The following is a 23,413-nucleotide window of genomic DNA, read 5'->3' as shown; positions in this document are numbered from 1 at the left end:
CTCTGTGAAATTATTTAAACATTGATTTCTTAAATTTTTAAATATGATAAGACACAATATGATCTGCAGGCAAATAATGTATCACGTAGCAATTGCATCACTATGTAAAATTAGCATGCTGTTTTGGAGAAAAACGTTGTCTTAAGATACATATTATGTTAGTTTGTTGGAAAATCATATGACTTAAAATGTCAGTGTTGAATCATGGTGAGTCTTAATTAGAGAGAACTCGAGGGGTTAATGATGAAGAACTATATATGGGGAAGCCAGATGTCTCAACCACAAAATGCAGAGAAGAGCCAGAGGACATGGACACCCATCCAAAAAGAATCAAGTGGCATCACTGCCAGTGGCTGGCGGATCTTTAGAACCAAGAGAAAATCAACCCGTGCATAAAGGGAACGAACACGAAAGCAAAGTGATGAAAATGGTTAAATAAACTTACGTTGAGCAATATAGAATCAAATGGAATTAAAACAGAACAGTTACTTTTAACACATGAAACTCATGGGATTTCCCTTGCTTCCTTCGGTCTCCCTTGCCTTGTTTCTTGCACACTGGAATTATTTAATTATCTATTAACTGCTAACTCTCGAATACAGGATTCTTGCTATGAACTGAATTCTGTCACCGCCAAAATTCACATGTTGAAGCCCTAATCCCCAGTGTGACTATTTGGAGATGGAAGCTTTTGGAAGGTAATTAAATGAGGGCATACATTTGGGCCACTGATCTGATAGGATTAATGTCCTTATAAGAAGACACAAGAGAGAGAGCTCAATCTCTCCACTGAGGAAAGGCCACGTAAGCACACAGCAAGCAGGTAAGCTCTGCAATCCAGGAAGAGGGCGATCGCCGGAATGCAGCCATCCAGCCTCCAAAACTGCGAGGAAATACATTCTTGTTTTATGAGCCACCGAATCTGTTGTGTTTTGTTATTTCAGCCTGAGCTTACTAAGACAATACTTGTCACAAGTCCAAGCTGTGAAAGATGAGAGAAGTAATTTTGAGTGAAAGTTGTCATAGTTGAGCACATCAGATTTGCAATGCTTTTATGCAATGTACAGTATGTGTATACATAGTTACAGTGTGATATATACACAATTTACAAAAATGTGGCTACCCAACACTTTATCAAAAATACATCTGGAGTTTAGGAGAATATTAGGGGTTGGAGAGAGTTATGGCTGAGGTTGAAAGTTCGCAGTGTCAGGGTAAGTAAGCATGAAGGTGAGTCCTGACCAGAGTGTAGGTGTGTAAGAGGGTTTCTCACACTTTGTCTCTTTACAGGAATGTTTCAACGTCTATCCCTGACCCAGAGCCTAGATAAAGAATATAAAGGGCTAGCCAGTTGTTTATAATGTGCTGTTTGAAGTTCAAAATGCCTTTGGGGCACCAAGGGTTAGCCTATGTACATCGTTCAGGGATATACAGAGTGAGAAATTCTACCTGGTTTAACCCGTTTCACCACCTGGCTTGGCTAAGTAACCAATCAAATATTTTTTTAAAATAAATAAATTCACTTGATACTTTTGCCCAAGATCCCCTGAAACCACAATCCTTCACGTGTCTTGATGTTTCATAATGCAAGTGAAAGTATGTCCAGTGTGGCTGAGGAAGGACCCAGCGGCTGCACCTGGACGTCTACGAATCTTGTGCACTCCTGTCTCCTGCTCACTGCGTTTTTACATGTTCACCTTGTGGGATCTTGGGATGCCTTTCAATTAATTATCTACCTTCATATAACCAATGCTTCGGGTCATTGAGTTGGTGATAGAGGAAGAGTCTTGACTAATTTCTCTACCTTTCTCAAGTCCATGTATCCACACATCTCATAATTTATTTTCTCGACACAATGTAATATAATTTGTGAATGTTACTGCACTGAACACAATTACCCCATCTTCCCACTTTATCATGTAGATATTCTTATTTTGCATCCATAACAAAGTATCCTCTCCTCAAGTGATTATCCATTTTTGGAAGGGATTATTTATACTAGCAATTAGTTTCCACTTTTTCTCTAAGAATGCTTTATTGCCTTTGTAATTCTTTAAGAACTGAAATTTTCCCAGTCAGTGACATTTATCCAAAGTTTTTCATTTTGTTACTAGAGTCTACTTGAAGAGAGAAGACTTTTATGAAGACCTGAGTTCTAGCTGTATCTTCATAGCTAAAAGAAGAGTACATGCTATTGTATCTAGTACTGAATATTTGTGAAATAGTCAAAGTGCTCTGAAGAATCCATTATACTTCATAATTTTAGCGGAGATGACTAGTTCTTGGCAATCGACTCAACAGTTCTGTAAAAACAAGATTGTCCTCTTTCACTGGCACTCATATTAGGCACCAATTATTCCTGGGACCAAGGTTTTACTGTTTGCTGAGCAGGCTATGATCAACAGCAACTGTTTTGCCTTTCTCATGCTAAATTCCCCATTTCCACACATCTTGGGGAGAATCACTGCTATTCTCTTACTTTTCTGTAGTAGTGAACAAAATGGTGAACAAGCTCAGGGAAACTTAAAATACTTCTATATAATATTATTGAGGCATCGCTTCTCTATGTTGTGCAAATTCATGCCAAAATCAGAGATAGGCAACTGTTATGGAAGTTCGATCATTTATTTCCAAGACAGATTACCCCTTTGAATATTTTATAATGTTTTCTTTCAAAGGGCTCTTAGATACAATCATATTCACCAAATATGAAGGCAAGATCAGAAGGCAAATGATTTATTTTTACACTTGAATTAAACAATATTACATAAAAGGTGGCAATAATAAGAGGAAATGCCAGTCGCACTAGAATATATTTAATACATTTTTCTTTTATAGAGATTGTATAGTTTGTTTAGTGAATGCTATGAAGAATGAACTACACATATTTCTGTATTCTTCATCTGTTGCTGTGTAAGAGATTTAGTGGGTTAAGACAAGTTCTTTTTTTTTTAAGTTTTTCTTTTTAATTTTTATTTTATATTGGAGTATAGTTGTTCACAATGTTGTGTTAGTTTCAGGTGTACAGCAAAGTGATTCAGTTATACATATAAATATGTCTATTCTTTTTCAGATTCTTTTCCCATATAGGTTATTACAGAGTATTACAGAGTATTGAGTAGAGTTCCCTGTGCTATGCAGTAGGTCCTTGTTGATTATTTTATATATAGTAGTGAGTATATGTTAATCCCAAACTCCTTTATCCCACGGTTTCCTTGGGTGAGGAATCCAGGACATTTTAGGCGGCTGACCTGTCAACTCATAAGGCTGACTGTGTAAGCAAACCTCAGCTCTGTCTCTCTGGAGGTCATGTCTCTCCACATTTCAGGATGGCAGTAGACCATGAGAGTCCGTTCTCTGATGGATACAAACACGTCCTTGGTTTTCAGTTTCTCCTGGTTTTTCCTGTTGTAAGAATAGTAGTAACACTTCCAAGCTCTTTACATGCAGGAGCTAAAACTGAAAGTCCCAACAGCTATATGGAATTTTTATTTTAAAATGTTCTACTTCCTAAGCTATTTTTCTCATAATATCATCTGACCTTAGATAATGTCCAAAAATTATGTTAATTTTTTTCAATCTGTTTTTCAAGAGGCTTATGTATTCCTGATTATTTCCAGTGCAGTGAGGCATTCTCTTCCTACTGTTAAGAACATAATGATATTATATTAATTATTGTTTAATAAAATGCCATTGAAAAGTGCAGGCCATTAAGTGGATCAAAGTTTTAAAAAGTTTTCTAAATTTAATGAAAAGTAAGAAATAAAAAATGTTAAATAAAACGACGGGGAAACAATAGTAGCTTTGATTATATTGTATGTTCTGGCAAAATACTAATATCTGAAGAAAATAATATCTGGAATATTTACCATAGTGAATGAGTATGGATGTTAGAAGCAAGTGATCTAGAACAATTGTGGAATGTAAAATGCTGGAGGACTTTGAATAGTTTTAGTTTCAAACTAAACAGGAAAAAGAAAGAGAGTTGTGATTGATGAATATTTCTTTAGACAATCACTGTCAGCCTCTTTATTTGTGGTTAAGGAGACAAAAACTATGAAAAATAAAGAAATTGTCATCACTGTTGAGAGAGAGAAAATAAATATAGAGCCAGCTAATGAAAGGAAATGACAATACTGAAAAACAAGAATACTTGTAATATTTGAGTTTTATCAAAATTATAAGAATTGTAGCCATAAGTTCTTTTGTAGCCATAAATCTTTGAAAATAAAGACTTTTAGAAATATTAGATAGTATGTTGCTAGGAATATTTTTACATAGAAACATTAGTAAGTGTGTGTATAACGTGTATAACTTTTTTAAACAAAAAAATATTTTTTCTTTAAGAAGTTTGTTGTCATTTTCCCTAGTGCATTTCTCTTTTCCTTTAAGGTAATTATGCTATGTCATTCAGTATTAAATGAAACAATTCCATTTATTTCAGAAAATTATACTCTGAGTTACAAACCAATGTAGAGCAAAATAATTCTTCTTCGTATAAATCTTGAATAAATCTTAGGCAAATTTTACATCAATTGTTATTGAAAAGTACAAATCATATTTTAAGGCCATAGTGCCAGTGTTGTATCAGAGGGTTGGGGAAGAGTCTATACTGGCAGGAAGAATAATTTTTATCACTAATTTCATTAAAAATTGATGCCCAACGTCCTTGGTTCATGGCATCCTTTGCTCCAACTTCAAGGCTAGAAACGGAGAGTCAAGTCTTTCTCGCATCACCTGTCTCTGCTCTCCTTTTCTGCCACCTTCTTCTATTTTTACTAACTCACATAATTAGGTTGGCCCACCCAAATATGCCAGTGTAATCTCACTATTTTAAGGTTAGCTCATTAACAAACTTAACTGTCTCCGTAGCAGTATCTGCAATTAATTCCCTTTGTCACACTGTATACAAATGTATTGTCTTCGGATTGCCATAACAAAATACCACAAACTGGGTGGCTTAATCAACAGAAATTTTTTTGTCTCCTAATTATGGAAGCTTGAAGTCCAAGAAAAAGTAGTCAGCTGGTGAATTCCTTCTAGGGCTGTGAGGGAGAATCTGTTTCACGTCTCTCCCAGCTTCTGGTGGTCTCAGGTGTTCCAGGACTTGTAGCTGGTGTTCTCCCAATGTCTCCACATTGTTTTCCCTCTCTATGTACTTGTGCCCTTTCTATTAGGACACCAGTCATGTTGCATTAGTGCTTAATCTAATATCCTTATCTTAATCTGATAAACTGCAAAGAACCTATTTCCAAATAAGGCCACAGTCACAGGTACTGGGAGTTAGGACTTCAACATCTTTGAGGGAACACAATTCTATCCATAGCACACATTCAAAGATGTGATGCCAGAGATCAGGATGCAGATCTTTAGGGTGATTATTCTCTCTATCCAAAGACATCTGAGATATAGGAAGAGAGACAGTCCAGTAAAATTTATAAACACGAGCTACTTATACTTTGCATTCTTTATTTATTTTTAATGAGTAAATATGTGTTTATGTGTTCCAGCTTGGTCTCTCTGATACTAAAGAAAAGTAAAAGAAGTTGAGTGTGTCAAGAGTTTTCTGGAACGTTTCAGTAGCAGTGCTTTTCCTGAGTGCATGGTAGAAATGGTGTGGGTAACAAGTGGGAGATTCCAGGAAAATAAATACCAGAAAATACTATCAGAAGCTCTGTTTCTGTTTCCTGTCCTCCATTCCTTTCAGGGTCAGTCTTTCAAAGACTCTGCTTTTATTATGTTAAGGCCATGAATAGGCTAGTTCTTTGCAAATTGCAGTAGTATGTTGACTACTAGAAATGCAGGAGTATTTTAGTTCTGTTGCATGTTTTAAGAATAATGTAATTATATTTTCTATATAAATGGCCTAATAGAATACAATATCTAAGAGGAATTATAAAGTACTAGAGTTGCTACATCTACTTTTCAGTCTTAGAAATCATTTGATTGAAATATAGAAAAATCTATTTGATCTAAGTAAGTCCTTTTTCAGCAGATATAATTTTCTGTGTTTCTGGGATGGCGAAATAGATATGTAAGTAATCTCCTATCAGGACCAATAAAAATCGGGCAATAAAATATAATCTGATTGTGCCGTTAGCAAAAGTGAGTTTTTTATCATCTCTTAGCAACTAGATAATAAATTATTTTTCACCAACTTATTAATGAGATGAAAGATAGTCAAGGGTTGCCATGTAGTGTTGTAGTAGCCAATTTTAATGACGGTTACGTTTCCTGTGAAAAATGAAGTCCTCATATCTTTCTCTGGAATTATGAAATCATTTAATATTTGTGAAAAATCACAACAATATCACTTGATAAGAAATAAGTTACAACAATATCTACTTTTCACTATTACCCTAAAAACGACTGGTAGTTTAAATATTTCAGTGAATGTTGCTAATTTTTATTGAGGCACAGACAGATTTAATACTGCTGATGCATGCATTTGGTCTATCAATATATAAAAACTATTTGATTTTTATGATCTTATCGTGCTCTTTCTCTCTTCGTATTTTTATACATATATACACATACAAGTATATATGGACACAGTTACAAACACAGGAATCAAACGAGGGAAAAGAGGATTTTATAAATGCATATTTTTATGTGTGTTTATAAATGATCGATTGTCAGATATTTCCACCATAAAAGAAATTTTCCTACAAATGTCTTCATTATCACTATGTGAAAACATTCTCCTACAATTGTCCTTTAATTAACTTCTACTTTAAAGAAATCTATCCATGCTTTTCTACCTCTGCGTCCCCGAATGGTAGCATGCTAAAGTGCAATGGTTTTTACTCTATTTTAATTTTATTTAATTAACATCAGAGCTCTCCTCTCCCCTATATTATGTAAATGGAATTTGCCCTAGTAAATTAAAGTCAGAAAAGAGCAGAGCTGCTTTTTATTGGGAAGCAGGGGTGTTGGCCTAGAAGTACCAGTACTGAGCATTAAGGCAAGGTAGAGCATGGTTTTAAAACCACTCTTCTAGTGGAAAATTGGTGGGTTTTTGGCACTAACATCTGCTAATCTTAGATGTGGAGTAGCCGGTCTCACACGTCCTAGTAACCCAGCCTAGAGCAGGTTCACTCCTTCACTACATCTATGAATGAAAGTAAAAACTACCATGTTTTTCCAAGTGTTTCCATTCAGTTATGACCTTCTCGTTGAGCTTCAGAAACATTTTCTTCTACGTGTCCACAGGATAAGAGACAGACAGCCCAAATTCTATGTGACCAACACTAAGCTTATCACTACTGTTTTTCAAACCTGACTTTACCTTCCACCTGGCTTCGCTTCCTATAGGCACTGTTTTGTTAAATGTCTCTGTTAGTTCTATCCAAACAAGCAGAAAAACTTAAAACTATCCACTCAAAAATATATTCAGTGAAACCAAGTATTTAAATTAGATATACTGTATGGGTGATATCCTACTGTAAATTAGAGCATTGTGTCTTGAGAGATTCTATTCATATTTCACTCTCTAGTGACCATAAAGGTCACTAGTAAAAAATAAATGTGCAATTTAGTGGTAGACTCTCTTTCCATTACTTAAAACGTACTTAGAGGATCTGCTCTTAAGAAAGGGGAATTACTCATCAGCCATGAAACCTATGATTTTATTTTTAAACTTTCCACTTGCTCATGTTTTATTTCTCAATTCTTTTTCTCCTGTTCTTAATTTTGTCATTATAAATTCCAAATGCCTTTCTAACTGCAATTCAAATGTGTGAATTATATTACTTTAACATAAAAATTATTCTGGTAAAGAATAGTATTATTCATTCATCTATCATTAATCCCAGGACTATGTGCCGGACACTGTACTAGTTCCTAGGGCCGAAAATGTAGAAAAATCATGATCTTTGTCTTAAAGCTATCAGAGTCTAATAAGAAAAAAAATGTCAGCAAAAATTAACATTGTTGTAATAAAATGGTACAGGAGATGCAAAAGAGGGAATGGTGTCATCCTTTGCAAGGGCTTCACAGCCTACTGTTTCTTGAAGGATGAATTAGCCAGACAGAGAAGCAGAATAATTCCATTCCAGAAAATGAGAAGAGTGTGCAAGCCAAGAGAACATGAAAAAAAAGTACAGGGCAAAGCAGGTAATTTGGAATGTTTAAATGATAAAGGGCAGAGACATAGAGCAGATGATAATGTAGAGAACAAAACAAAGGCTAGAGAAATGCCAAGATACGGTCAGCACTGGTAATTAATATGAATATTCTAAAATTATATGAGATCATTATTACTTTAGAACTGTATGTCTCAATTGTGCATATCTAATTGCTGCTTAAGCACTTGATATGACAAAGTGTTAACATTTATATTCTGCAACAGGAGATAGGCCAATAGTGAAAACAAGCGTGATGCCCATCCAGTTTTCAGACTCAGTGAATTGCAAAATCATGATCAAAAGTCTGAATTTCTGAACTAAACGCTAGTTTTCATGTATTAAAGAATAATTGAATTACTAAAATTTTTCTTTCAAATAAAATTGTTAACGGCATTCTTTTCAAAATTACATGTAAAATCTGCATTCAGCAAAACTAGAAACCTCGTGTACAGTGTTAGTGATGTTGCTAGAATAGGTATGACCGCATAATTGTGGTCATTATTCAGAGAACGGAAATGAAGGTGACTCTTTTAGAGCATAATTATTATTTTGCCACCAAACCCTCTTGGCACTAATTGTGTTTACTGTTTGCTTCGCCAGCACTACTTTTACAATCATTTCAACGTCCATATAGATTATCAATTGATTATCTGTCTCTCTAATTCTTTTACGTACGTACATTCAATAACCTTTTCTGCTCAACGCCTCTTATTCAGGCAAGGCTTTAGATATTACCAATAACCATATACCCCCAACATTTTAATTTCAAATATCCCTTTTTTTTATGATCTTATCTTTTCAGTTCCCATCACATTCATTGCAACAATTGATTACCTCTTGCACTATTTCAGGCTTTACAGTCGTATTTAGTGGAAAGGAGCAGGGAGACAGCAGTCTCTATCATCCTAAGTAACGTCTTTCTCATCTATCATCAGCACTTCCTTTTTAAAAATTATATTCTTCAAAACACAATATTCTAATATTTCACATTTTGAATTAAACAAACAAAAGTTTCTACATTCCAAGACCGTCGGTCAAAATCACATTTCTCTGCTACCTTTCATGGAGAAATACCTCAAGAATTGTCTCTATTCACTGAATCCCCACCACCACTTCTAACTTTCTTCTCATTTTACTCACACTAGGCTTTTATTCATACCTTCCACTGACTCTGTTCTTATCAAAGTCACAAATGGTGTCCATTTCTGACAAATCCATTTCTCTATCTTCAATCTTCATTTTTCATTCTCAGCAGCAGTAGCCATGATTAATTGTTACTTCCTCTTGGCTTCCAGGATAACACACTTGGCTGGTTTTCCATGGAATCTGCTGGTGTCTCATTTTAAATCCCTTGGCTACCCCGTTTCTTCCAGAAATTCCAAAATGTTGAGTGGTTTCTTCTCCTTTTTTAAAAATTATTTCTCACTCCCTAGATGATAGCATCCTCATGCATAGACGTCATCTCAGTGCTCGTGACTGACACATTCCTGTCCCTAACTTCCTCTTCTCCTCTGGGTTTCAGACTTCTGTGTGTGATTGACTGCTGGGATTCTCACCTTAGAATTCTATAAGTAGCTTAAAATTAACAAATACAAAACTTCTAATTTGCTGTCATCAACGTGCCCTTGAAGCCCCCATTTTCCCCATCTCAATAGATGGTACAGCGAGATGATCAAGCCCCAATTCTTGATTTTTTTCCCTCTTAATCTGCACTCCATCCTCAGACCAATACACTGAAAACTACAGAACATTGCTGAAAGAGACTAAAGAAGACATAAATCGATAGAAAGACATCCTGTGTTTGTGGATTAGAAGACTTAATATTAACATGTCTATACTGCCCTAAGCAATCTACAGATTCAATGCAATCCTTATCAAAATCCCAATGGCATTTTTTACAAAATAGAAAAAGAAAGCCTGAAATTCATATCGAACCATAAAAGACCCCAAATAACCAAAACAATCTTGAGAAAGACCAAAAAACGGAAGCATCACACTTCCTAATTTCAAAATATATTAAAAAGCTGTAGTAATCAAAACAAACAGACCAATGGAACAGAATACGAGCACAGAAATAAATCCATGCATTTGTGATCACATGATCCTCAACAAGAATGCTAAGAATATACAGTGAAGAAAGTACAGTCTCTTCAATAAGTGGTGCTGGAAAAACCGGATATCCATAAGCAGAAGAAGAATATTGGACTCCTATCTCAGATCTTATACAAAAATCAACTCGAAATGGATTAAAGATTTAAACCTAATACCTGAAATTTTAGAATTACAAGAAAAGAAAGCATAGGAAAAAATCTTTATGTTATTGGTCTGGACAGTGCTTTTTTGGATATGATCCCCAAATCTCTCATAAGTGCAGTAATTTAACATTTTTTTCAGTCACACATCTCTGCATTCTGATGTTTGCTTCTCATTACAGTAGACATCCAGACAGCTGGAAGCTGTTCCTTCTCCTCCAATTTGGTGCCTGTAGCAACAAGAATGTGAGTCTAGAATATTAATTATGAATTCAATGCAGTCAGTTAAAAAAAATCAAAGAGCTACTGAAGGAGACAACCAAAACACCTAATCTTATTATTCCTTGACCCGTTAGTGTAGTACTCCCAAGTTCGTAGGAAGAGTACCATGATTGCATTTAGACATTTTAAGGATGGAATAAAAATTACCTTTTTAAAAAGGTGTTTATTGTTATATTGTAAAATATACATACAATAAAATTTACCTTTTTAACCATTCTTAGGTGTACAATTCAGTGGCAATAAGTACATTCACATGGTTCTGCAACCATCCCCACCATCCATATCGGGAACTTTTTCATCTTCCCTGTCTGAAACCCCATACCCACTAAACAATAGCTCCCCATTGCCCTCTCCTATCCCCTGACAACCACCATCTTACTTTCTGTCTCTATGAATTTGACTACTTTTAGAACCTCATGTGAGTGGAATCACACACCATTTGTCTTATTGTGACTGGTCTATTGCACGTAGCCTCATGTCCTCAAGATGCTTCCATGTTACAGCCGGTGTCAGAATTTTCTTCCTTTTTTAAGGCTGAATAATATTCCAGTGTAATCAATTCATCCATAAGTGCACAATTGGGTTGATTTCACCTTTACTATTTTGAATAAAGCTTTTATAAACATGAACATATAAATACGTTTGACTTCCTTTTCAGTTCTTTTCGGTATATAATTAGAAGTAGAACTGCTGGATTACATGGTAATTCTATGTTTAATTCTTCTGAGGAGTTGCCATACTGTTTTCCATAGTGGCTGCACCATTTTACATTCCCACTAACAATGCACAGGGATTCCAATTTCTCTATATCCTCTCCAACGGTTTTTGTTATTTTTTTAAAATAATCATCTTAATGTGTGTGCAGATACTCTTAAAATTTTGTCTAAACAGTCCTAACAACAAGGTAAATGCAATTCTACTAAAGAAAAAAATTATCTTGTAACTTAACTTGCCAATTCCCAGCTTAAGTGTTCCCATATAGACAACAATATGGTACCATAATTGTGCAATATGATAAAGGTGCTGTGTGAGGCTACAATGGCAATCATAGTACAATATGTTAGTTTATCAAATAAAATCCTGGACACATTAAATTTATATAGTTTTACATATTTAATAATTAACAAAATAGAGTTCTCATCAGCCATAGTGAATTTTTGTAAAAGGGCATTGTGTGTATTTCGGGGGTCCCATGACCACCCAATAGTTTGGTGATCGCCTGGACGGAGTCATAGGACTCAACAAGTTCAACTCATGGATGAGATTTATTCGAGCAAAGGATACAGGGCAGGAACAGTAGGGAAAAAAAAATATATATATATAGAGAGAGAGAGAGAGAAAGAGAGGGAGAAGATGATAGAATGGTCATTCCCAGGCTTCTAAGGCTTCCTTCTCTCTGTAAGGACCACAGGACTTGCTTTTCTTTCCAACCACAAACAACAAAGACCCGCACAAGATACCTGTACCCAAGGAAGCCCACTCAAGTCTTGAGATCCATAACTCTTAAATGGGGCTAGTCACATAGCTCTAGCTATATGACCAGTGTTTGTGCAGGCCCCAAACTAGGGACCAGGTGTGTATCACGAATTTTCATGTTTAAACAATGTGGATAGAGTGGTACATCTCAATCACTGCCTCAAGTATACAGAATAACATCCCTAATCAGTGAGTATGTGAACTTTTCTGTAATTTAATTCTCAGGATTTGACCAATGGTCATTGCTGTGGCTACAGATACAAGCAAAAATTAAGTAAAACAGGGCCTCCCTGGTGGCGCAGTGGTTGAGAGTCCGCCTGCCGATGCAGGGGACGCGGGTTCATGCCCCGGTCCGGGAAGATCCCACGTGCCGCGGAGCGGCTGGGCCCGTGAGCCATGGCCGCTGAGCCTGCGCGTCCGGAGCCTGTGCTCCACAGCGGGAGAGGCCGCAACGGTGAGAGGCCCGCGTACCGCAAAAAAAAAAAAAAAATTAAGTAAAACAGATCTGCTGTGTTAACTCTTTCCTAGCAAGGTATGAATAAATAAAGGAATAAATGAGTATCTAAGTAGGGAAATAAATGCATAGAAAGATATTAGGTGGAAAAATAAACAATTTTTAAAAAATGTTGTCTCAGTAAGAAAGTTCTCATCTATCACTAATTTAAATTGCATATATAACCCTTTCACAAAAAAATTTCTCCTATGAACAACCTAAAAAAGAAATGCGTGTGTATAGTACCTTGTTTGAACTGTGTAAATAGCAGTGCTATTTACTTCACTAAATCAGAATTTGCTCTTTGCCAGTGCACAACATTTAAAAACATATTATTGACAAAATTTTTAAAACAGATTATCTTCAGGAAGGAGTATATAATATGCAATGTTCATTTGATAGAATGGATATTAGTTGTCTATTGTCATATAAAAAGTACTTCAAAACTTAGCAGTTTAAAACAACAAATACTTATCCTCTCATAGCTAGTAAGAGTCAGGAATCCTGACAGCTTAGCCGGTGCCTCTGGAGGAAGGCCCCTTATGAGACTGCAGACAAGCTGTTGGCTGGGCTGCAGTTATGAGAAACCTCAACCTGTGGGAAGAGGATCCACTTTTAAGCTCATTCTCCTGGCTGTTAGCAGTCTCTTATAACACAGGCCTGTCCACAGGGTTGCCTCTCACCAGGGCAGATAACCTCCCTGGGATGAGAAATACGAAAGAGGGAGAGAAAGAGGAGAGTGCACATACAGCATGGAAGCCACAGTTTTCTTAAAACCATCATCTTTGTACAACCACCCTCAGAAGTCACATCCCATCCCTTCTTCCTTATGCTATTAACAAGAAGCAAGTAACTAAACCTATCCTGTATTCAACAGGAAGGGAGTACACAAGGGTTATCAGCTCCAGGATCGGGGTTTCATTAGGGCCACCTTTGAGGTTGCTTCCACACAATGTAGAACATCCCCACCGAATTCTTGGCTTTTTCTTTTCCTATGTTGCTTGTATGCTGGGGTGAGCGGGGGCTTTTGTATTCCTAAAGGCCAGTATCTAAATTTAATGAAAACTCTGATCAGATAAATACTAGATGCTAAAAAAAAATCATTCTGATTGATCACTGCCAGATAACTGAACGGTGTTTCAGCCAGGAAGAACCGTACCTAGAACTTCGTCCACTCTGTCTTTGAGCTTCTTAGCCCAACACTGAAACCTTAAGTGACCTCAGATATTAGACTTTGACTTTATCTCTTTAGGGAAAGATCTGAAGACACAACTAATAAAAATGCCTGCAGCTCATTTCCAGCTAATTATAATGAGATTATGTAAAGGAGAGCGTCAGCATCTGATATCCTATACAGGTAATGATGCAAGTTAAATGGGAATGTGAGATAATTATACCCAGTGATATAATTAAAAAGAACATCATTTAAGTTCATAACTCCCAACATAGATATGAACATGATAATCACTGGGAGTGCAAAATTTTAAAACCCCGAATACTTAATCCCGCACAAATGCACTGTCAGAATTTCTGGAATGTCCTCTCTGTGAATGATAAATGTCACAGGTGATTCAGATGTGCAATGCCTGTTGCAAAGCCCCTGAGCTAAATAATGGCCTTATGTGGTTTCTGTTGAAAACCTTTTTTTTTTTGTCCCTCTGGTTTTTATTTTTAATTTTTAATATATATTTATTTTTTAAAATCAAAATGTAGTTGATTTACAATGTGTGTTAGTTTCAGGCACACACATATATATATATTCGTTTTCCGATTCTTTTCCCATGTAGGTTACTACAAAATATTGAGTGTAGTTCCCTGTGCTATACAGTAGGTCGTTGTTGTTTATTTTATACATAGCAGTGTGTACATGTTGCTTATCCCATGAAGACTGAAGGAGGGAAGAGCAGTCAGGTATTCTGCCCAGTCTGACCTTCTCTCAGTTGTCTCATAGATTGCACATTCAGGATCACACAGCTCACTGTTGAAGACGTGACCCTTTTCTCTCCCTCCTGACACGCACTCTCAGGCACTGTGGGGTTGAGCCTTGTACCACATTTGGGAATTTCTCCACCAACATGGGTACGTGGCTGCGAAGTTTTGACCTATTCAAGTGATTCGCCAAAACCTCCTGCGTGAAATCCACGTGAGCAAGAGAATGACGTTGTAAAGTTTAATCCTGGAGGCAGCTGTGGGGAGGAAGGGTGAGAGTCAGGGAATGGCGAAGGGAGGGACTCCGGGTAAAAGTCTGTTATAGAAAGTCACAAAGCCAGAGAGACTTGGATTGGGTGGGGTTAGGGAGACAAGTACAGCTTTACTAATAAGAATCAGAGTGGCTTGGACCAGGGCATTATTAGAGGAAAGAGCAAAACTTGATAAATTCGAAGCATGTTTTCATCAGAGATTCGACATGACTTGCTAATGGATTAAATGCAAGCGTTTGAGAGAAGAAATCATGAATAACGCCTCAAATTAGATATAAGTATTTTAGTGAAGTATTTTGAACAAGAGACTCTTGGGCAGGGGGAAAAGAATAAAATATGTTTGTTCTTTAAAAATTTGAGGTGTCTATTGGAAATTCATTTGCTATTGTCAATTAAGCAGTTAGACACTCAATATCTGGAATTTTATGGCGAGTTCAAGGATGTAGATAGATACATGTATAGACACGATATAGACTAAACATCGACAGGGATGTGTATACGGTAGGATACAGAATAGAGATGTAGATGGAAGAAAGCATCTTGTTAGAGATAAGGAGGCTCTGTGTTCATTGGCTGACTCATAAATTACAATATTTTCTTTTTTTTGGCAATTTGTCAACACCCAGGAAACGGTATATACGTACATATACATACGTATTTATCTTTGTACGCGTCACCCTCCTCTTCCACCACCCCCATCCCCTCCTCACGCCACCCTTCCTGACTCATGGAGATCCAGCCATTTGTTTAGCCTCCCGTTTCTTCATCGGAGCAAACTCATTTCTGCCTGAAGATCTTTGCATTAGCTCGTCCTTCTGACCTGGAATATTCTTCTCCCTCATCTTCTCATACTACTATGTTCCTCCAACAATCTATACTGAATTTTATTTCATTATTGTTGAATTTTATACTATAAACATCATAGTATTTTCAATTCCAATTTTATACTATAGCATGATGGTGGTCATCTCTCCTTTTATTCTTCTTCTAGCCTCTGTCATTCCCAGACAAGGAAGTAGATTTCTCATCCATCTTTCAGTGTTATTTAAATCTCGTAGCTGTCAATGTGTAGGGATTTTCCTGTAGATCTTGTTTTAAGTTGAGTTATACAATCTGGGTAAGAGTGATTCAAGATTATGAATGAAAACTGTGTCTTCACTCACATTTCATTAAACCACCAGAAGCCCTGTTGGCAGATAGAGGTTCTGAGAATATTACTGCAACATCCAGAGATGCCTTAATTATTGAAACCTCAAGCTGAAGTCATTATAGAGATTCACACTCACAGTACAAAGGGTGGTAAACCTGAATAATTGATCAATTTACACATTGCACTGTTAGTCACTGCTATAAACAGATACTTCAATTTTAAGATATGGCTTTTATCCGTTTCTCTTGAAAAAACAAAACAAAACACTGAGTGCTTTCAGAAGGTGCTAATGAATTCTTAAGATTTCACATTAATTGTCATTAAAATGTTAATGGCATTACAGCAATACGTAATATGAGTTCAGAAAGCATGATCTAAATGCCTTCTGATAACCATTCTGAAAAGTTCTGAAAAATTCAAATGAATCATACTTCAGATCATTGTTTCCAGTAAAATTTTCCATGTGATGCAATATTCACTAACTGAACTGTATATTTTGTAACCATTAGCCACTTAGAACTATTGAGCACTTGAAATGTAGCCAGTGAGGCAGAGAAATTGACTTGATTTCATTTTTTTAATTACTTAGAATTTAAATGGCCACATGGAGTTCCTGGCTACTGTATTAGTACAACTTTTAAAAAATTATTCCGTATTATTTATTAATTTTATTTATTTTTTGGCCATGCCCCATGGCATGCAGGATCTTAGTTCCCAGACCAGGGATCGAACCCGTGCCCCCTGCATTGGAAGCGTGGATCTTAACACTGGACCACCGGGGAAGTCCCAAGTACAACTTTAGAATTTTTGAATATCAAGACAAAATTCTTCAGAAAACTACACTTCTACTTAATTGTTATATTTGATCTTTAACATCAAAGCAATTGAAACTCTGATTCTTTTCAGTTTCTACCTCCATCATGCAAAATATTGGGGGAGAGTTTTATTAGATTTTCAAGAAATTTATTTTCAAGAACTCTTCTGAAATCTTAAACGTAAGACTTTCAGACTTTCCTTGGAATGACAAAGTTATATTTTACAAATTATATATAAATAAGCTTTAAATTGGAAAGGGTGTGCTAAGATGTCAGGGTTTTCCAACAGAAGGTGCTGAGGAAAAGACAACCTTAGAAAAACAGGGAGATATATGCATTTTCTTTTATAATAAAGTTATGATTTTAAAAAAAGCTAATATACAAAATTCACAATGTTCAAGTAGACCCAAAACAAAACAAAATACGTTCCTTTACAGGACTTTGAAAATTAAAAAAATGGTCCTGAGGGGAGAAATAAGTAAAATTAGGATAAATAATCAAAGGTGTCTCCCCATTTTCAAGAGAAAGTTTTAATTATTAAACAGTTTTTGTCAGGATAGTCAGAAATCCCATTTCTTAAAATAAAACTCTACAGACTACAAATTATAGCTATACCAACTATATTTTTAAAAATATTTCTAAGTTAAATGATGCATAAAATTTAAGAGCGGGACACATGGGAATCAGTTATTAGCTTTAAAATAGTAGAATTTTAAAAATCCCTTGGTTAAATTGAAAACTTGGATGCATTTTGCTAAAAATATCGCATTGATTTCCAGATGGTGAGTTTGGCAAAAATTCTTGAATCATAAGAGATAATAAAAGTAGCTGCTCTTCGTAGAACACATTGATATATCATTAGCTTGTTCTGAGCACCAAAAAAAAACACACAGATTTTTGGAGGGTCAACCTTTTGTATTTAAATGTCCTGGATATTTTAATCTTTGATGAATGTAGATACTTTTTTATAAACTATTATCTTGAAAGTGGCTTTCTGGCACACTTCAATATAAAACAGAAAAGTTCTTTACCTTTTATATGTAAAAGGTATGTAGATTTATATATGTAGATTTATATGTATAAATTTATATGTATATATGTAGATTTATAGGTATAAATCTACATTCATAAACTTAATGTTGTATTTTATTACAAAGAAAACATAATGAATAGATACCTGTATTAATGAACTAAATGAGGACCGAAATTAGCTTTGAAATTATCATGGATGACCTGCCATGAGAAATGAGTCTAGCTTGGATGAAGTCAGCTTTCTAAGATTGGCTCACAATTTCTGAGAGCTCCCAGGATGCTGTTGGTGCTTCTCAGATTCCATATGGTGATGGGAGAGCTGTAGCAGCATCAACTCACATCCGTCCAGGTTCAGATCTGTGTGAAAGCATCACAGCCTCCGCAAGTCTCACGGCTGTCTATCGGCTCGGGAGGTCTTAGCCTGAGTTAATCACTATGACCAGGGAAAATATACAGCCATTCAGAAACATGCCAAATCTACTGCCAGGCGTGAAGTCAGCCGCTGGAGTCACTAGACAAGGAAGAAAATCTCACATAGAGTCAGAAGCTTCCAGAAGCAACAGTGATAGACACATTAAAGTTCTGACATTCAGAGCATCTCTTAGCTCCATCTTCCTGAAGACGCATGTCTGAGTCCCAGACAGAGAGAAGTTGGTAACTGAAAGTGGTTTAATTAAATGTGTAAAACATTACTAATGACACATTTATTATTCTCCTAGGGATTTCCAAGAGAGCATAAAAGAAAAGGGAAGTGAAGTTTTAACAGAAACTCTCAGGCAGCTTTGGAATCAACAGAGCTACACTGTTGGGAGGGACCCATGGTGTCACCCTGGTGTCAGATGCAGCATTTGGCAAGGTGGGGATGGCATCCAGTAAGACCACAACAGTACTCAAGTAAGAAGCTATGGCATCCTAGGAAGTAACTGTAATACCCAAGGAGATTTGATTTGTCTTTAGACTTTATTTTTTAAAGCAGTTATGGGTTCACAGCAAGGCTGAGCAGGAAGTACAGAGTTCCTGCACACCCCCGCCCCCAGGCACGCATAGCCTCCCCTACCATCAGCTTCCCCCCCAGTGTTACATTTAGGACAGTTGTTGAATCACATGGTACAACATTATCACATTAGCGTTCACACTTACATTCTGTGGGTTTTGACCAATGTATAATAATGTCGATATGTATCCACCATTATGGTATCATAAAGAACTTATCTGATTATTGAGAAGAATAAATTGAGCACGTTAGGTTCACCCCATCCTCTGACCCCCGACTTCTTTTAGTGGTTGGTCTGCCAGCAGGAAGCATAAAGTATCTGTTCCCCTCTGCTCCTCTATGTCATAAATTTACACAGGAAGCCTCTCCTTCTATTGAGGTACGTGTACAGTGGAACACTGTCTTGGCAAGAAGTCTCTCCAGTTCTAAATTCAGCATTAGAAAGCCCGTTGCTCACAGATAAAATCCACACCTCTGTCACTAGTAAAAGTGGCATTTTATTTGCCCATCCCCTATGCTCTATATCTATCCTCCAATTGCTTCCAGTTTTCAGCAAATACTGGGTGCTCTTCATTGGGCCCCCAGTTAATATTCCCATCTATGTTCTCGCCAGATCCAGCCTTAGGGGTTACTAAGCTCATTCAAGGAGCTCAGGGCTTCTGAATCATAATTGTGAAATAATCAGGAGACATGCTTCTCTGTTTTGGTGGATCTAATCTATTTTTTAGACCTAGAGTTTGGGGTAATTATATAAGCATAATAGAACTCTAGTGAGTCACCCAACAATTATTATTCCAGGGAAACAATCATCAACTAATAGCTATCAAATCACTCTTATCATCAGTCACGCAGTATGGTTTAATACAAAGATGTATGTGCCTTACCTCTGGGTGCCTTACCCACCCACACCCAGTGATTGAATGCAGAGTGTGCTACCAGCATTGCCAGCCTATAGCAATCAGCCACAGTACTGTTTTCTAAGAACTCACAATTCTGCAACTGTGTGGGAAAGGGACGGTCTTAGTTAGGATGTGAAGTTTTCATTGCACGTAAGAAATTCATTCTAGTGTTCCAGTGCTCCAAAGTCTTTGGGTTCTTTTCATTATGACAAGAATTTTGAGTGTTGTGGAAATCATTAGAACCCTCCCAATGACTTAATTTAGACATAGAATCTAGAATCTCTGGTAAGTGTACTTGCACTACTAAATCCAGGCCCTCTATACTTACATTATCCTCTCATTGATATAAGTACGTTAAAATGCCTCTGACTGTTGGACTGGCATGGGAAGTCTAGTACTGTACTGAGTTTCATTTCTCTGAATCCTTTTCGTCTTCCTGTATTTCACCATTTTCAGTCTTCAAGCTCCGACTTGTCCATCTTCAATGCACTAAATTTTTATGAGACCTTGTAAGACTGTGAACTGAACTGAGATTGTATCTCGGCTACCTGCAAAATCAACAACTGAGTTTGTTTTTTAAGAATCTTTGCCATAGATCAAAAAGATAAGAGATTATTTCGATGGTCACAGAAAGGTCCCTGGTTTTGTTCTATTACACAAGCTAGGGATTTAAGATTTTGAGGGTTTCATTCTCTTTCTTTTCTAAGCTGTTTAGTTCTGGTTTAATATGGCATCTCCACCCTTAAGAACAGCATCTCCACCCTAAGTTCTTGAATTCCCCAAGCCCTTGATACTGGGTCTTTGGATCAGTCAGGGTCCCAACAGATAAAGGAACATTCAAAAGGGGCCAAGGAGGGAAGTTTAATTAAGGGTATTTTAAAAGTTGGGAGCAGAATTAATTGTTCCATCCCAGGGCTAGTAAGAGAAGAAAAGCTGTTAGAACCTGGACCTAGTTAGACAGCACCCCACCTCACCCCTCCACCAAATCCATGCCCTGCCCAGAGTCTGGAGATGTGACCTTATTTGTAAATCGGGCCATTGCGGATGTAATTAATGAAGTTAAAATGAAGTCACGCTGGAGTAGGTGGCTTCTTAATCCGTATGACTAGTGTCCTTATAAGAAGAGAAGGGACAGAGACAGAAACACACAGAGAGAACATGTGATGACAGAGGCAGAAATTGCAGTGGTGAATCCACAAACCAAGGAACACCAAGGATTGCTGGCCGCACTAGGAACTGAGATATGCATGTAACAGACTCTTTCTCAGAGATGCCTAGGAGCAAATCATTGCTGACACCTGGATTTCTGACTTTCCATGGAAGTGTGGGAGAATACGTTTCTGTTGTTTTAAGCCACTCTTTGTTACAGCAGCTGCAGAAACCAATCACCACACACAGGGTCAGAGAAGGAAGCAGCGATAGATCTAGGAGTGGTCCCCCTGATGGAAACTGTGGCCTTGGTAGGGACATAGTCATACATCCTGTAGCCTGGCAGGGAGGGAGCCAGGAACAAATACCCCACTTTTCTGTGGTCCAGTCTTCTGCTGGTGCCCAGCTGTGTGCAATGCAAGCAGAAGCTTGAGGGCAAAGGAGTGCACTGATGCAGTCCTTGGAGGTCAGCCCTCCAGGTACCAAGCAGGTGAGGAAGGATGGAGGATGGGCCTGGAGGAGCAAAGCCAGAGTCCAGTGCATTCTCCCAAACCCTGGTCTTTTAAGGAGTAGTTTATGCCAAATGATACTTAATTAGCTATTTTTCCATTTTGTGCTATTCCAGGATACTGAGTAACTCTGAATTAAGGGCAAGGAGGGAGAATCTGGCTCAGAAAATGAGCAGGCATGAATGTGGTGAAGGGACCACAATCACTGCAGAACTCACGCCCGGTGAAAATCCACTCCCCGTATGATGCCGGACACTGGCTTCCACCTTTTCTACAACTGCTGCTTGATACTGAAATTGAAATTTCTTGTGACTATCACCTCTACCCAAATGCAGGTTAAAAATACTCTCTTCCTCGTTTGCTGTCTTCCTGCTTCCCTCCCCACTTCCATCTTTTTTGCATTATTATCTTCTCCACATTTCTTTTCCAGAGTAAGATATTTGCCTGATCAAATATAGGTCACACCACTTTGCTCCAGCCACAAGTAATAGGGAATGCAATTTGGGGGCTTTTTCAATATCCATAGTACGGGATAGTTTCCTGCCCTACCCAAACTTTAAAAAGAGATTTGGTGGGCTTCCCTGTCGGCGCAGTGGTTGAGAGTCCGCCTGCCGATGCAGGGGACACGGGTTCGTGCCCCGGTCCGGGAAGATCCCACATGCCGCAGAGCGGCTGGGCCCGTGAGCCATGGCCGCTGAGCCTGCGCGTCCGGAGCCTGTGCTCCGCAGCGGGAGAGGCTGCAGCAGTGAGAGGCCTGCGTACCGAAAAAAAAAAAAAAAAAAAAGATTTGGTGACTGGGCATAGTACAAAAGATTACACTCCTTCCAATTCTTGTAAGGAATTATTATACAAGCCTCCACATGTATTATTCATATCCTTCTTTTACAATAGATTAATTCTCAATTAATGTAGAAAATTTCATCCCGAATGAATTAATTATTACATAATGAATTTTAAGCAAGAAATATTAAATAAATTATTTCTGATTTTCAAAACTATGCTACTCGCATAAATGCCTCGTATCCTTGGAATTATGTTAAGAGTTCAAGATTCTGTGAAATTGTTTGTTTTAACAACTTATAAAATAAATTGGCTAAAAAGTGAGAAAATTTGAAAATAACAGTTAAAATGTGAATAAAATGTTTCATTAAAACATTATTATGCCTGACCTAACAAAATTATAATTTAAAACTTAGGGATAAAATTTCAGTTACACAAAAACTTAGATGATTTTTATATTTTGCTATTTTTGTTCCCTAAAATTTGAGATTGTGAGTCTCCTGTGGAATCACTTGACACTCGTGTGACTTCAGATAGCTCTGAAACACTTATCCCCAACATCTAAGATGAGAGGGGGCTCAAACACTTGGGTGGTGGAACCCAAGTTCCCAAATTTTCGAAAGCGTCAGTTTGAAGAGCATTTACTCACAAGGAGAATGTTCTTTCCTCAAAAGAGTGAGCACAGCGCTAAGGCTAAGACCATCCCTCTGCCTTCTGGTAACCATACACCTGCACCATCAAGAAAGCCCAGGCACTCCCCAACCCCTGCCTCTGAAACTGGCATCCTTATCGCTCACCATGGACTCTCTAGAATTCATTAAGACCTTAGGCCAGTTCAGGGCAGTCATCATGGAAACTCAGACTTCCAGATCTCCACCAATCACCCGTGAATAATCGCCTTAATGCTTCATATACCTCTATTTTGGACCTTTCTTTCTCCATCTGTCTACAATCTCTGAAAACGTGTACCTTCTAGAATTCAAGGGCAATGTCAGCAAAAGCACCATATCCTAATCCTATTCCCTGAATGCCCCCTTCTCCTTTCACTCTAGTGATAACCTGGCTTTGCACTTCAGATGCTGTTTCCCCTGAGGTCTCCTAACCCTGGCTGCTCTTCTTTCCAAGATCTTGTGTCTCCCTGGACCAGGAGGTGAGGTAGGGGTTTCCTAGCTTCTCATGAAGGCTCTCATAAAACTCACTCTCCTAAGTCCTCTGAAATATCACCATCATCATCATCATTATTTCACCAACTACT

The sequence above is a fragment of the Leucopleurus acutus genome, assembly GCF_964270905.1.
Source record: "Leucopleurus acutus genome assembly, chromosome: 13".
Classification (NCBI taxonomy): Eukaryota; Metazoa; Chordata; class Mammalia; order Artiodactyla; family Delphinidae; genus Leucopleurus; species Leucopleurus acutus.
Note: the sequence above shows the minus strand (reverse complement) of the source record.